The sequence below is a fragment of the Haliaeetus albicilla genome, chromosome 23 (assembly GCF_947461875.1).
Source record: "Haliaeetus albicilla chromosome 23, bHalAlb1.1, whole genome shotgun sequence".
Classification (NCBI taxonomy): Eukaryota; Metazoa; Chordata; class Aves; order Accipitriformes; family Accipitridae; genus Haliaeetus; species Haliaeetus albicilla.
Genome location: NC_091505.1, coordinates 5,073,265 through 5,087,727, shown reverse-complemented (window position 1 = coordinate 5,087,727; position 14,463 = coordinate 5,073,265). Strand labels below are relative to the sequence as shown.

Below are 14,463 nucleotides of genomic sequence, written 5' to 3'. Positions count from 1 at the left end.
GCTTGGGCTGAACTTCAAGTGAGGGGAACCTATTCAAGCAGACACCCAGAGCAGTTGCCGGCAGCATAACAACACCCTCCTTGGGTAAGCTTCGCTGAACTGCTGCCCCGATCCCACCTGTTTTCTCCCCTCCAAGATGAACTGTACCATTAGGCTTAACTCACAAAAAGGTAACTTGATTTTGATTCAAGAGTCACTAACAGGAACTTACTTCTGAATGCAGCTTTGCTGCCTGTTGACTCCTCCGGGGCAGCTACATACTCCTTTCAACGTTGCTGCAAACATTTATTATTGTTCTTTCTCTCCCCCTACATCTCTGAAACGTAGATAACAATATTGATTTAAATGCAATCAAAGCAAGCCTGCCGTACAATGAACACTTTGTCCACGTTGGTCATACTGTGGCAAGGGCTGCCTCTTTCCCACTGATGGAGGCCCATTAAACGGACATGATTTATGAGTTCAGGAGGAAAAAAGAAGTTTGCGCTTCAATTACAGAATTGCGTAGGAGAGCAGAAACTCAGGTGCCCACGTGGAGCTTCTCAGATATGCTGCCAAAGGTGGAACAGGGATGGAGAGGAGGGGAGGGTAAAGGAGATGGGTCCAGCCCTCATAACCAAGTGATCCTTGCCTGCTGACACCCTCACAGAAGTTTCAGGGCGGTAGGCCAGTAGATCTCCACCATCCTGACCATACCCTGGGGTCTGCCCTTGGGGCAGAGATGCAGGGGGCACAGAACGGTCTATAACTTTGCTGGGGATGATAAGCTCCACGGCAAACCACTTTTTAAATGAAGTGTTCACAGCCAAAGAAATCCAAGAAAGACATAATAAACCAAACAGCGGTGGCCACAGGTTACCACAGCTTATACAACAGCATCAATCGCACCAGAGAGCAGGCTGCAAAGGGAGCAGAAATTAATAAATGTTGTTGTCATGCCAACTATTTACAACAATGACGCATGAATAAGGAAGTAAATAAAACGAGGATGGAGGGGAGACTACGGAAATACAGACAAAACAGCAGGAGAAGTTACAGGGAAGTGACACCTCATGTTCCAGGTTTTCACAAGTAACTTATAACACAAAGTGGGGAAGCAATAACAAAAAGTATGCTGTAAAGCATCAGAAGTACCCCTTGTTTTGTAGGATTTTCCTCTTTTTCCAAAAGTTTTTCATGTCAGATTTTCTCTACAACACAGCCGTGTCTTCAGTCTGACACCTCTCCTCCGAAAACCAGCAGCCGCCTCACGAACTTACTTACCGCAAACCCGGTCTACGACTAATTACAAAAGGCCTTGACAACACAATTCACCAAAGCGAGACAAAAATACGCTTTTATTTAGGTAGTGTCCCCAAGCCCTGACCAGGCTGACGAGCGTGGTGCCGCAAAAGCCCAGGCAGGGCACGGCCGGCCCCGTGTGCCCCCGGACCGCCGAGCCGTCCCCGAGCCTTGACCCGAGGGGCAGCGAAAGGCACGGACGCCGCGGAAGAGCGACTCCTACGCCCGCAGCCACGTTCCCCACCGGCACGTCCGTTCCCCGCGACGAGCGTCGAGGCGTCGAGGCCTGCCCCGCGTGCGGGGCCCGGTGGCCGCAGGCGGCTCCCGTGCCGGCCGTTAAGCGGAACGCTCCCACCCCGTTTCGGCGGTGCCCCCGCGGGTGTCCGACACGAGGGTGGTGGGGGTCCCACCGCCGGCGGGTCCCTGCTCCTCCGCCTGGACGAGAGGTCCCGGACCAGAACCGTGGGCACCCGGGGCACGGCGGGTTCTGGCGGCTCCCCGCGGCGGGAGGGAGCGAGGGGAGCGGTGCCTCAAGCCGCGATCTAATCGCCGGGAGCGGTTTGACCGGCGCTGCCGGGAGGCAGCGGGTAGCCGGGGCGCTCCGTCCCGCGGCCGAGCCCGGGACACGCACGGCCCCGGGACGCTCGCACCCACCGCCTCTGACCGGGTCCGGCCTGGGGGGCTGCGCTCCCGCCCCCCCCCCACGGACCCCGACCCCGACCCCGACCCCGACCCCGAGACCGAGACCGAGACCGGGACCGGGACCGGGACCGGGCGATCCCCGTCGGCCCTTACCTGCCCTCGGCGGCGTGGGGCGGCCGGGCGGGGCGGGGCTATGCCCCGGAGGCGGGGCTATCCCCTTCGGGGGCGGGGCCGTGCCTGTCCCGGGCGGCAGCACCGCGGAAAACCCGGCCCGGAGTTCGGAGCGGTGAGAGCAAGGAACCGGGGTGGGCGGGGGAGGTAGGCTGGGGTTGGGGATCCTTTCAGTTTTGCTTATATTTGGGGGCTTGTAAAGACGAGGTAACTAGTCCCACCCTTGGCACGGCCAGGACAGGACCCGCCTCAGAAAGGCAAGGCATTAAGAGAGGTGTAAGGCATTAAGAGAGGTGTAAGGCATTGGGAGCGGTGTAAGGCGTTAGGAGAGGTGTAAAGCATTAGGAGAGCAGGTGTAGGCAGCAACGCCGCCCGCCTTAGCCCGAGCTCTCTGCGTGAGGCAGCCCTATGGCACGGAGCAGCCCCGCAGCCGCACCACGCAGCGACTCGGTAGCCACCAGCCTGCTCATGGCTCCCAGACGTCTCCTCTCGGGATGGCGGAGTTGCCCGCTTCTGAAACAAAACCCGTCCCTCTCCCCTCGGTCGGTGCCCGAGGGGTGATGGAGAGGGATGCTGGGGGACGAGGGGTATTCCAGTCTTCAACTCGGGCAGATAATGAAGAGCCAACGCACCCCCCGAGGCCCTCTTCAAACCCGACCCGGCAAAAATTAAGCTCCGAGTTAGGATTTGAAGGTACATTCCCAGCAATTCCAGTTTATTGGGATTCCTACATCCCCGCTGTTGACCTCTTCAACCTAACGCAGACCCATGACGCTGCCCTCCACCCCCCTCAGTGCCCCCCGGTCTCCGTCCCCTCACATCAAGGCACAGCCACCAAGAAGACAGACACAAGGTACGGCAACAGATCTTAGGCAGGGAGGAGGAATCAAAAGGCTCCAGGAGACCTGGGGAATGCACCTACCTTGCTGGTTTGGGCCATGGTAGTCTACAATGTGCCGGTGCTACGTTAGGAAAAAAAAACAGTGCAGCCCTCAAAGGATTTAGCACCCAGGCGAGAAAAGGGCACTGAGAGCAACACGCAGCTATTTGCAGTACACGCTGTCCTCACCGGCTGCAGGCACGCCAGCTCCCGCAGTTCTCATCTTCTACAGCAGATAAGGCTGAAGCGAGACTAGTCACACCTTCACACGGGCACTCAGTTTCTGATAAGCGTTTGCCTGCTACACACAAACTCTTTTACATGACCGTCCCTATTTAAAAAATGGGGAGACGAAGGACACAAAGAGAAGCACCTTGCCCCGAAGTCCGATTTGTCCCCAGCAGCACCACTGACCCGCTCACAGGTTCCAGCCTGAGACAAAACCCTTTGATCTGCCCAACGATGTGCTGCTCCCGGGCAATCTTCAAGTGCCCCTGCAACCCTGAGCCTCTATGCAACGGGACTGAAGGATTCTTTTGAAAAGAGGGACATTAAGACTTCAGGACATGGCAATGTTTGGATCGGAGTATTTGCTTTCCCACTGTAAATGCTGATTTCCAGCTGCAGTAAACGAGAATCACTCTAATGATCTCTATTAGCTGAGATAAGTTTAGTGGCAGCTGTGCATTTCCAGCTCAGGTAAACTGAGAACTGAGGAAAAAGAGACAGCTCTGCTGATGGCCTTCAGCTCCTTGGCTTACTCTTTCCAGTGGTGCCTTTAGGCTATAAAATGGAGCACTGGCCTTGAAGGCAAATAGCCAGAGTCTTACTCCTGACCCTACCATTAACTTCATATAGTGCCATAGAAATCACTTAACTTTTCTGTATCTCAGCTCCAGTCAATAGCAATAAGACTAAAGCCTGTTGAGATCAGTAAGAGCACTGTGTTATTACTGTAGCTTGGCTTGGAAGCTCAGAATCCATTTTGGGGCTTCAGCATCAAATTAATCAGTGCAAACTGGATTCTGCAACTGCGGGAAGAATTTTGATATGAGGATTCAATAGAGTACAATATTGCTTGGATTTACAGCCTGTGCTTTCACATTTTTATCCAGGTACCTCAAACCCAGACCATTATAGCCTATGCCTACTAACAGGTGTAAAATAACAACCCTACAGCATGCAGTAAACTTCAGAAGTGATAGACATACAAAGTGTCCAAACACCACTACGAGTTTGAATTTCTGGGTGCTGGGGAGTCAATGCTTCTGCATCAAATGGAGGAAGAACAACAGCTTAGTAAAGGTTTTATTTCTGGCCAGTCCTGTTCAGTGATAGAGAAAAACATGACTTGGAAGGGAGTAAATACAGTCACATGGGGACAAATATACAACAGCCCGTAAAATCAGTGAAGAAATACATTTTGTTACTGCAGCCAGCTACTCATATACTTTTCTCAACTTTCAATGTCTTCATGAGAACTACTGGCAGAAGCCATGTAAAACACTAGAATAGTAGGCAGAGGTGGGAAAAAATTGGGATTTACTTGCTGATCTCTATTTAAGCTTTATGGTCTGTGTCCTAAAATGAACTACTGATTCCAGTCTAAGGTTTGGGCTATTAAGCTTAAAATACTGGGAGGTGTTCTGAGTCTGGGAGATGCTGACTGCTGCCTGCCCTTACAAGTCACTGAGCATCTCTTGTGATCAGCTGGCACTTTGCTTACGGCCCATGTGCAGCCATGATGATTTGTATTAAGGATAATATTGGCCAAGTGCCTAAACCTCCGTGCTTGAGAAAGGAGACCAGACATCCTTGAGCTGGACCAGTGTCTCTCGCTCTGTGGGTCTGGTCAAGGATTCCCCACTGCCCTGGACCACCCAGCCCAGATGGGAAAGCAGGGAGAAGAGGGGACTTGGGGCTGTTTAAGCCCTCGGTAGGTTTTAAAACAGCCTTGGATTTGCCCCAAAACACCAGTGCTTCTGCAATAACCCTTGGGCGTTACGGCTCTGCCAGGGATCTGTCTCTGGGGGCACTTCCTCCCCTTGTGCCCGTGATTGAAGTAGCAAAATGTATTGGATCTGGCCAGGATGGAATTAACTTTCCCCCTAGCAGCCCTCCTAGCACTGTGCTGTGTATCGGTAGCTGGAAAGGTGTTGCTAACCCAGCAGTGTCCTGGCTGCTGCTGAGCAGTGCTCCACAGCATCAAGGCTGTCTCTCCAACAGTCCCCCCTCACCAGCAGGCTGGGGGTGGGCAAGGTCTCGGTCTCGGGGGGGGACACAGCCAGGACAGCTGACCCCAACTGACCAAAGGGGTATTCCAGACCATATGGCGTCTGCTCGGCAATAAAAGCTCAGAGAAAGGAGGAGGAAGGGGGGGGGCATTCGTTATTATGACATTTGTCTTCCAGTGCAACCGCTACGTGTACTGAAGCCCTGCTTCCCGGGAAGTGGCTGGACATTGCCTGCTGATGGGAAGTAAAGAATAAAACATTTTGTTTTCTTTTGCTTCCGCACGTGGCCTTTGCTTTTGCTTTATTAAACTGCCTTTATCTTGACCCACGAGTTCTCTTCCATCTTATTTTCTCCCTCCCGTCCAGCTGAGGAAAGGAGTGACAGAGAGGCTTGGTGGGCACCTGGTGTCCAGCCAAGGTCAACCCACAACACAAAGGTTTGTTCATTGGTATTCCAGTAAGGGAGAAAAGCCTCAAAACCCACACAACTTTTCAGACTACAGCGGATGACTCCTCTTTAGATTAGGTGCACCTTTAATTCAGATGAACAGTCCTTTTGTTATCTCGCCTACACTGGGACCTCAGTAAGTACACCCATAACACAACGCCATAACACAACTCATTGTTCTCAGTCTTTTTCTTTCTATGTTATCTTTTTTCTTAACTCAAATCCCATTAAGCCTAGAGTCTTTTCAGTATTTTTAGCTGTGACTTTCAAAAGGCTGCCAAAAGATAGCTGAAAAGTATATAGCAGTGTGATTAATGCTCTTGGCATTTCTTCATGATTCTGCCCAGTGTTAGAGGAACCTAAATGTGGAAGGATGACAAAATCATGAGCAACTCTTTCATTGGGGGTTTTCATTCAATTTTTTGCTGCCCCAGTGGGTCTCTGTAACTTTCCTCCTCAGCTACATAACTGCAGTCCTAAAATTACTAGGAGCACCAAGGGAAGAACATGGTGCTTGTAGATGCCATTTACTTCTCACTGTCTTGTCACAAAAATATTATACTGAGAACAAACTGCCTCTCAGTTTTGTTTACTGGGTGTTAAAATTTTAGTCTACAGCATGCCAGAATAAAGAAACAGATAAAAATCCCGTCCGTTAGTGCAAATGCTCCAGCAGCAAGCTATAAACATAAATGCAGACTCCAAAGGAGAAAAAATCCCTGGTAAATCTGTGTATGAGCATGATCCTACTCGCATCTGTAGGAACTGTGAATCTAGGACTGAACAGGTGCGGAATAGCAATGTGTCTTTTCAGATGCATCCCTTGCAATGCTGCTGTATGTCTTACTTTGTTACAGTAGGAAAGTCATGTAACAGCCAAAATCCAGCAAGTAAAATTCAGTGCAGGTCGACTGAAGCTACATGGAGCTCATCCAGTTTAAACCAGCTAAGAACCCGGCCTTATTTTATTTGGCACTGTGGACCTCAATTTTTACTGATGAAAAGCTGAGCTGTTTTAATCAAAAACTGAGGCTCTATGTCCTTTCCACTGTAAGGTATAAATCTGTATTGGTTGGCAGTGAGAACTACAAAAGATTTTTGATACTATCTTGCTCAGCACTGCTAGCATTGTAAGATTATTTTTTTTAATAACAGTTTTAAAAGAGAAATTGGCTCATGTTTCAGAGAGCTTTCTGAGAGGCTTACAAATCATGTGGTCCAAGTCATGGGAAAGATGTTACTAATTGCTTACAGCAAAGCCATCAATTTTCATAGGGCCACGTTCATTCTGGCTACCAGTGACAGAGTGGGATGGCAAAGTGCACGCAGCCGCCCATGGCCCGAGCAACAGGAGGGGCTTGAGTCTGCGCCCAGTTACTGGGGCAAGGTCCAGACTCACACCTGTAGTGAGAAGAGCTGGTTACTAGAGGTGAGGTTTCCCTGTAGAAATGGAGGAACACAGGCACCTGTAGAGATGAATCACCCCACCCTACAATAGGTGAGGAAGAGCGTGGACCTCCTTCCTGAGGTGCCTCATCTTCTTTCACCCACTATGTAAGGAACTGAAACAATATGGCCAGGGAGTCCCGCTTCTCAATGAGGTAAGCGGAATCTGATCCCAAACCAGACTCCTTTGAGACCACCGGTGGGTTTTAAGGCTTATTTCATTCCAGGGGCCGGAAAGCCAAGTAACCACGCAAAACCTGGCGGGCACAAGGAAAATCCTTCTGGAAAACAGACCTACAAGCCCGAGACCTCCAACCATGTGGCAAGACTGGTATGGATCAGTGTTAGTAGAGGAAACAGGTGAGAGTTTACACGTGCATGAGATAAAACAGCATTGATTGTACACTGATACATACTGCTCTGGTTGCAATAGATATATTTGTGGCTTCACGTGTTTAGGTTGAAGGCAGTGCTACAACAGAGTGAAACCATCACAGAAAAGGAAACCCTATGCAGCTGCTGTTACCACTACTGTTGCTCCAGGTTTGCTGTGCTGAACTGAGGGTTTAGGCTAGACATGTGGTGCCTATGGCAAAAAACATCCTGAGAAATCTGTTGTCTGGCTTCCAAGACATGCAGTAACCCAGCTTACAGCAGAAGACAACATGGAGCAGAAGGTAACATCACAAAGAGAGGCAATTAGCAAAGGTTTACCATTTTCAGACATTTCAGAAATGTGCTGTTGATGGTTAAGTGACAGTGCCTGACATCCCTTCCACACACTGTCCCATCTTTGCCCTCTGGATGCTCTGCATGCTCCCTTCACATCAGCAGGAAGCCATCAGAAATACATGTTTGCTGCTAACTGGCTTTAAAAATGCACTATGTTGTAAGAGGAAATAATACAGTCTCTCCTGTTGGGAACACATCCTGGCACGCCTTTAAAAACAAGCAAACAATGAATCTTTCATACAGAGGTTTCTTTGAAATATTAGTGAGTTTGCTGCCCTCTTGCAGTCCAAATCGCATTTTAAAACTGGATTTCTCTTTGGGTCTGACAGGGTGTCCTAGGTAAACGCTACACTGCAGCGTGGTACCACACAAGGAAAGATAAGACAGAGGCGAAGCCGTTTGCAAGATACAAAAAAAGGAGTAGATATTTCTCAGCTTAATGAGAATATCTGCAGTTACATTAGCCTGCAAGAGAACAAACTCCAGTGAATAAAAGTGCAGGACAGAATTACCTACAATGGCACAACCTTCCCCACAGATGCTGTTTTACCACCAGCGCTGCACAGCCCGTTGCATTTCTCTGCGGGAAAGCTCGGCCAGGGCAGGGACCAGCACCCCAGAGAGCCAGGCCTTTCCAACCCACCCTCCGACCTGTGAGATAAGCAGAGGCTGGGTTTGTTCAGGGATCTGTCATGTAAAATAGGAAAACTAAGCAGAAGTGCCGCTTAGCAATATGAAACCGCGTTCTGGTCCAGCACAAGGCTCGGCACACAAACATTTCAGGTCCACAAAACTCCTTGTCACAATTAGCACTGCACATGGTCAGCTCCGTAATTTCTTTTTTTGCCCCCTATAACATGCATATGTGACATAACCTATTTCAGAATAAATATACTGCAGGCAAAATTCAAAATTTCGGCTATGTCTGTGCATCATCCCCAGTTTGAACTCACACAACATCCTAAGGACTAACTTCCCCAGAAATGGGCACAGACTTTGTATGTTGTGAAAGCTGATACTTTCAGGATGGGTTCTTTACCAGTATACATGCTTCCATCTACTCTCTCACTTAGGCCATTTTAATGGATTGTACTGGGCTTTGCATCAGACCCTTAATGATATACTCATTTCGAACTAAAAGTCCGCATTTTTCCAGTAGATTTTAAGTACTATAAGTAGACGTCTGTCTTGAGAGAAGTCCCACTAAACTGCCAGACATCAGTGCAAGAACTCCTACTCAAAACAAATGCATTTCAAAACTGCTTATAACCAGAATTTTGAAGGACAAAATGCACTTGCTATTTAGTGCCTTGATAACCAGTCAGAGCAGAAAAAAGAATTCTTAAGAATAATTCTTCAGAAAAGAGAAAGGAATATGAGTTTGAAGATGATTTCTCATTACAAAAAATGAGAACTTTTTTTCCTGTCCCCTTACAACAGAACAGGTATCCCTTCCGTTCTTCCCTTGCTCCCTCCACCAAACCAAGTGAGGCTGAAACGCTCACCTGCATGTATTTCTGTCTCAAAAGGGTGCAATGAGGTTTTAAGCCACTAATGTACACAAAGCTTTTGTATTGCAAAAAAAGGTATCTAAATAGGCTGTTTACTTAACATGCATGGAATATAACAGGACTCTGCCAGAACTTTGTAATATTAAAATATAAAAAAATGCCTAAAAGCATTATGCTGATACTTGCTTAGAGGAAGTATTGCTTTTGCTGTATTTGTCTTGAGGGACTACTGCACAAAATGAGTTTGTCTATAGGAATGAGATCACAAAACCAGCATTTTCTAAGAAAACAGGAAAGATTTGCTGCATGTTCTTTGGAAGTGCAAATTAAGCTGCTAAAATGAGGGGTAACACATTTAAGGCATATAAAAAATGTCACGTGAATTTTGCCCTCAATCACAAGTAAACAAGTCCTCTTCAATTGTCAAGACCCAGCCCTTGTGATGAACTCCCACACCATTTATGTTTATCCCTTTGTTCAGTTTGTGTTCCAAAAAAGGAAGCATTTGCAAAAATGCAAGTAGCCTATGAATGATATTTGAACGGCAAGAGAGATTATATTGCTCAAATAAATTTATTTCTAGAAATTATCAACTAATTGTCAACTATATCACTATTAGTATTATTGTTCATACAACATTGAAGGAGAAAAATCAGGAAGAGGCATTGTCCTGGATGGCTTTAAAGTCGAAACTGCAAGAAGCTGCTGATAGTTTTTAATCCTTTCTAAAGCCATATAATGACATATTCATGGCAGCTGTGTGCTTCAGTAGGGCCACACTTTTTAAAAAATAAAAATTACGTACATAATTGGTTTGCTTTCTGGTTTTTGCCCTTTTAAGGTATATTTGGAACTATTTTAAGATGTTTCCATGCAACCAAAAAGATAGAAACACCCTTTCCTTAAAGAAAGAGCAAATATAAACTGACCTTTCATGTCATTGTTCACCACCATCACACCCAGAGGCAGGGATTTAGGGGAAACCATTAATTACTACACGGTTCATGATAAATTTGACAATCCTGGTGCACCTTCAGTCAATGTCTCCCCTATGCAACGTATTATCATGATGAACCACAGGGGCTAAACAGCAGCTTTCTACAGCCTGTGTGCTCGGTGGTGTCCTCCTCTCCCCCCGACCTCAGCCCCACTCCCACAGCCGCACGCACGTGGCTGACTTCAACGCCGCAGCAGTCTCACTGACGCCGTGGGACTAAAATCAAGGCTGCAAATGATCATTTGCAAGGTCAGGGTCTTGCTGTCCCAGGGAGGCACTTTAATTACATGCAATTACTGTTAGCCATGTACAACCACTCTAACCCATCTGCTACAGGTCAGTTGTCAACTGGGGTGTGACCTGACTCCCAAAATCACAGTGAACCGAAAACAGCTTTTTCTAGAGATGCAAAGACAGTGACTGTGACAGATGCCAAATGGAACAGTCCTGGCTGGATACATGACATTAACCTGCAGAATGAAAAGCTAACACTAATTCAATACCAGTCACATCAGTGGTGCCGAGAGATAAGTCCCTGAACCGGGTTTTAAGCCATTGTGTCTTCCCAGGGACTATCTGCTTATAGAATTGGAAGCTTTTCAGCATTTCATACAGGCTCCAAGAACATATCACTTTACTTATTGAACATTATAGAAAAGGCCACCCAGCAGGAGTTTTACACCATCTCTGGCACAGAAGCAGTACTCAGCGTTTGGGGAGAAGAAGAGCCCCACCGCACTTCTGATAAGTTTACAAAGCAATTTGATTCTTTGGGGACACCCATACAAGCCTGCGGCGTTTTGCTTTTTCCTTGTGAGAGCCTGGGAATTACAGGGTAGTTTATAAATCAAGGTTGTTGCAGCAAGTTGAGCGCTCTGACGTTGCACAGGCGAGGAGGAGCCCAGCTGGGCGAGTGGAGGTGCCTGACGGAGAGGGGTTGGTGTGCAGCACCCCGGGGTCCCCAGGGCTCTGCGGCCCCCACCAGCCTGGCGCGGGGGAAGCCAAGCCAGCCGCGACGTGGGAGCGAGGACGTGGCCACGTGCAGCAAATGTGCAGGGCGCAGACTGGCTGTAGGCAGCACGAACCGAGCACGGTCCTCGTCCGAGGGAGCTGGGCTGCAGGGCAAGGGCTGGCGTGCAGCGTGCCACAGCTACCGGTCACGTATCAGTGGGTTCTCCATCAGCGGGACACGTTTGCACAGCTGCAAAACACTGCTGCCACGAGTGAAGGCGTGACAGGGATGTAACTGTGCCCGGCCAGGCTGCCCCACTGCTTTTATCAGCTCATTTGAATCAAATTGCAGTGTACAACTGGAATAGACAGTTGTTCTTCGAAGGTTACACCCTACACACTATTAAGATTCAGGTGTTCTTCAGATGAAGTCATCTGAGTGCTTTCCCAGCTGCACCCGTGATGTACCAGCTGCTGACAGTTTCATTTTCCATTACTTCCCTCCTGTTTCCAAACTCACTGTTTACTTGATCACTGAAGGATAACCAGTGCTTCCAAAGAATTTGAACTGCTAATACGTGGTGTGTAACAAAGCTGCTGGGCTACAGGATCTGAGTCCCGATCGGTTGATGAATAACTTTGGTTGCCTGCCACAAGCAAATCAAAGGCATGGCAAAAAAAGTGCTTAGGTTTATCTCAGATGGTCTTCCGCACTGTTTTTTAATCAGGATAGCTGATCTTCTGCTCAACAACTTCATCACATCACACCATTGCACTGTCATACTCAGTGTAATTAAAAAAATTAAGACAATTCTAATGACATAATTAACAAAGCAGGACAGGAAGCATCGTATTATTCTTTCTGAGAATTAAAGCCAACTAAACAAGTAACCTTCTCCCAGTACAAAGCTCCTGGGAATCAAAAGGAAAAGTCTCATCAAAACCAGGCACTAAGCAAGCAGTTGCTCTTAGTTCACGTTAGCTTGCTCACCTTAACGTACCACACCATTTCCAAGGCATTGCCCAGCTTCGGGGAATCCGCAGTCTCCCAGGGAAAACACCCCGTCACATCCCACCTCGAGGAGCCGGTGCCAGAGCAGCGGTGGGAAGCCGGCTGCCAGCAGCCAGAGCCAGGCTCCAGCCACCGCCGGGGACCCCACGGCACGCACGCCAGGAGAAAGTCAGCCGAGGGAAAGTGAGCTATACGACCATTAGTTAATAATTAATGGCATATATAATTATTATTCCGCCTCCCCAAGAAAATGGCCATGTAGTCTCACTGAATTTAGGCTCCTTCAGAGGGCAGCCAAGTTGCAGAGCCTGGACGTGGGAACAGCTTCTCCCAGAGACTTCAGTTCCCTCTGGGGACCAGTTATGTGAAGTAAAATGAAAGGGATTAGCACCCAGGTAAAACTCGGGCGGGCAAAGCAATGCTCAGACACCAGAGGCTACTTTAGTCTCTTTCCTAAACCGGAGCACGCCAAAAGCGAAGAGATTTTAGCACTTACTCCCTACTTGGAGTAGGGAGCAGCTGAGGTCAGCACTGAGGTGTCTATGTCCAAGCATTTCCTTGAAACAATGAGAATTAAAAACTAGCTGTTTTTTAAAGTAAAGAATGAGATTGCCTTGTATTCATTTGACAGTATGAATTGGTGTGTTTGAAAAGCACCAAACACTAACATCATTTTAACATCTATCCGCTTTAACCCTCCATTTCAGAGACAGCAGAAGCAGGTGGAAAGCACAGAGTTCAGCACAATTGCATGAATTTTATGCCAGGTTTTAATTTGGCACAGTAATCCTAAAATTACATTATCATACCTGTTAAGGCAAGCAGGCATCATATAAATGATACAGTTATATGCACTCTTAAGCTGAAAGCATTTTTCATTTTAGACAAGTACAACAAATGCTGCCAAACTCAAGGAACAATATCACTTAACAGTTTCAGAAATTGTTAACCTATTGTCGTGGTTTAACCCCAGCCAGCAACCCAGCCCCACGCAGCCGCTCGCTCCCTCCCTCACAGTGGGATGGGGGAGAGAATCGGAAGAGTAAAAGTGAGAAAACCCATGGGCTGAGATAAAGGCAGTTTAACAGGTAAAGCAAAAGCCGCATGTGGAAGCAAAGCAAACCAAGGAATTCATTCCCCGCTTCCCATGGGCAGGCAGGTGTTCAGCCATCTCCAGGAAAGCAGGGCTCCAGCACGTGTAACAGCTACTTGGGAGGACAAACATCATCACTCTGAACATCCCCCCCTTCCTTCTTCTCCCCCAGCTTTCTATGCTGAGCATGACGTCCTATGGTCTGGAATATCCCTTTGGCCAGTCAGGGTCAGCTGTCCCGGCTGTGTCCCCCCGCAACTCCTTGTGCCCCCCCAGCCTCCTCGCTGGTGGGGTGGGGTGAGGAACAGAAAGGGCCTTGGCTCTGTGTAAGCACTGCTCAGCAATAACTACAACATCCCTGTGTTATCAATCAGCACTGTTTTCAGCACAAATCCAAACCATAGCCCCATCCTAGCAACTGTGAAGAAAATTAACTTTATCCCAGCCAAAACCAGCACACCTATGAAAATGCAAATGATGATTAGAAAAAAGACCTTTGCCTCCGATAAGGTTGATAGACAGTTTAATCCCCAGATCCCCACTGTGAATTTTTGATCTTTTTTTTCTTTATTAGCTTCAATTCTGAAACTACATGAAAAAGAACAAGGAGAAAAAAAAAGACATAACAACGAGAGTTAATCATATGTCGGGAAAAGGTTATGCAGCCAATGCAAATTCAAGGGAATAGCAATTGTACAAAGACAGAACCATTTTATTGTGATTTATCATGCAGCGGAGAGCTTGCTTTGATTTTGACACCTGATCCGCAGCACATAAATGTATTCTTTGATGGTGGCGCTTTTTGTTAGGAAGTCATTCGTTAGCCTGCATCAGCCAGGGCACTCATGGTGCACAGCTCACCCGCCAAGCAAGGGGATAAAACTTACCATTTATACTAACACCACAACTGCTGCAAAACCATCACTCTGCTTCTGCAACAAAACTCTCTCTAGCACTCCCATCACCCTAGTCCAGCACAATCCAAGGCAGCCCAGTCCCGGGATAAGTGGATGCTACACCGGCATCCCCAGGAGGTCTGGGGCAGCATCACAAGCAGCTGCTTCT

At 47.9% G+C, this 14,463-nt stretch overlaps 1 protein-coding gene across 1 annotated transcript in view; it reads right to left on the bottom strand.

Annotated features, from left to right (window-relative positions):
* The window catches only part of LOC104322086 (synaptotagmin-like protein 2), a 39,147-nt gene extending 37,013 nt beyond the window's left edge, over nt 1-2,134 (bottom strand). Inside the window, exon 1 of the mRNA XM_069810984.1 lies at nt 2,077-2,134. The gene's annotated coding sequence lies outside the window, so the exon portion shown is untranslated. The remainder of the gene's footprint in view (nt 1-2,076) is intronic.
* Nucleotides 2,135-14,463: the final 12,329 nt, after the last annotated feature.